The sequence below is a fragment of the Ostrea edulis genome, chromosome 8, assembly GCF_947568905.1.
Source record: "Ostrea edulis chromosome 8, xbOstEdul1.1, whole genome shotgun sequence".
Taxonomy (NCBI): domain Eukaryota; kingdom Metazoa; phylum Mollusca; class Bivalvia; order Ostreida; family Ostreidae; genus Ostrea; species Ostrea edulis.
The window spans coordinates 51,201,169-51,203,727 of NC_079171.1; positions in this window are offsets into that span (position 1 = coordinate 51,201,169).

Genomic DNA, 2,559 nt, shown 5'->3' on the forward strand with positions numbered 1-2,559 from the left:
CTTGGTATGGTTTTTGCGGTCTCCTCCGAAGGACCGCCCCATTTAATCGCCTATTATGACAAACGATGGGTACCGAGGAACTACTCTAAACCGGATCCCCACTGAACATGTCTATAATGAATATGAAATGAAGATTTCACAGTCGATGATAGAGTTTACAATATTTTGCTCATGTAATTGGTTTTAGTAAAAACAAAGTATAATTACTGCAAAAAATATTTGATCATAAATGACATGAAACTGAAAAAAGTTATATTATGCACAAGGGTCTATCTGGCGATGTTCAGGGATAAGCTGTCTATATCCACTGACTGGCCATTGTACTGCAGAAGGATCAGGAATGTCTATGGGTGGAGGTTGCTGTTCCTGTCATATGCTTGTAAACTGTACACATAAGATTTGCTAATTGTATTGGTGTTCATTAGTAAATAGGTTGAATGTAAATTATGTTTGATATGAAGATCTGCATGATTTGTTAACATTACCTTTCATTTGTTTGCTTGACTATGAAACAAGTACCTGAAGTGTAAATAGCATGTATAGATCTTTAACATAAACATACTCCCTTCTAAACCCCATGAAAAACGGTACCAATGATTTACCGTAAATGCAATTTATGTAATAAATGATTTTATGCTGACAACTGTACGTACCATATGATTGTTTACCCATGGTGAACCTCAATTATTTACCAATACAGAACCCCGTATGATACCACTTAGCGATACTTCATTTTGATTGGCTAAAAGATATCGTCCCTTTTGTGAAAGATAATCCTGATAGAAGTATAAGATCACAGAGAATATTTTTATTGCAAAAGTTTTGTTTTAGCCGATTTATTACGGTTTAAGAGTTGCTGCATCGTTTGAAGTTTGCAGTTCTACGCTATGTGAGCGGAACAGGACTTCTACAGGTAAAAAATGACATAAAACAGATTTGTTTTGTTTCACGCACAGCCGAGTGTGACCGTCATACTGAACTCTGTCTTTGTTTACAAACATGGCGAAAGTTTTAGTGGTTGGCCACAGTTTCATACGTCGTCTCGAACGATCATTGGGGCAAATTGAAGGATATATCAATAATTTGGGATTAGATTCATCTTCATGTACAGTGTATTTCTATGGAATTAGCGGTGGAAAGTTAGATACACTGGAAGTTGACTCTTTGTTATTTGAGAAGCTACGGGCATACAGACCGGACATTATCGTGATTCAGCTAGGTGGGAATGATATGTCCATTAAAGCAGTCAGACCAGAAGTCTTTGCATGCAGACTAGTAGACTGGGTTCAATCTTTGACTGAACAATTTTGCTTCATAAAAAACATTGTGGTTTGTGAACTTTTTATTCGAACTAAACCAAGACAGGTTAGTGTTGAATTATACGAGTTTAAGCGAGGCATTGTGAATCAAATGTTAAAGGACATGTTGGAAGACCATCCTGACCTCACATTTTGACGTCATTTGCGGCTGATGCAAAGTCCCTTGGCTATTTTAAGTGGGGGCGGTGTTCACCTCTCTGTGATAGGGACAAAGAAGTTTTATAGGAGCCTTAGATTAGCCGTTCTTCATGCTATACGGTATTTCTTTAATATTTGATATTTGTATTGCTCTTGTGAATGGGTCAATAATCAGATTGATGTTGGTGCAATATATATTTTTGCATATATACAATATAGGTTGTATAGTGTTTGAATATTCAGATTGATGTTGGTTCACTAGTACATTTATGAATATATACAATATATGTTGTGTGGCATTTGAATACATTCTGGATTGCTGGGTTTACTTAACTCAGTTCTATGTGAGCTAATACATTGAGAATAACTAGTGTACTTTGACACAGTTTCTTTGTTTTTCTATAGTAGAACTACTACTATACAAGTGTCACATTTACATCTACAATCAAAAGTTGAACATTAATTATCAAAACTGATAATAATATTTACCTATTTAAGTGTATGACTTGTCCATACACTGGTAACTTGGTCAGTGACGTGCTGAATAAACAGTTTGTTTATGCTGGGCAGTTGCATATGTGATATTATTTGATGCCTATTAAAGGTTTATGATTTGTTTAGCATGGTTCAGGAGTCCTGGGCATGTATTGTTGCATATTTGATATTGTTTGATGCCTATTAAAGGGTTTATGATTTGTTTAGCAAGCTTCAGGAGTCCTGGGCTTGTACAGTTACAGATTATTTGGCATGGTATGAATTTATCATGTTGTATACAGTATGTGTATACTGGTACTTTCAGATTTAAGCCTTGTAGAGGTTGTAGCACTGTATACAGTCAAATAGATGTCAGGTTCACTTCTGAACAAGAATTTATGTCTGAAAATATGTAGTTATATAAAAATTAGCAGGTTAAATTACCTGTACCCTAATTAATGACATGCAGATATATGCATGTATAGTAGCATGCTAATATTATTTTAGCATGTGCTTAATGAACATTTTGTTATTGTAGATCTTAATCATGGGCCCAAAGAAGAAGTCCGCTGGCACTGAGCCTCCAGCTAAGCGGAGAAGGACTGCACAAAATGGCAATGCTACAAAC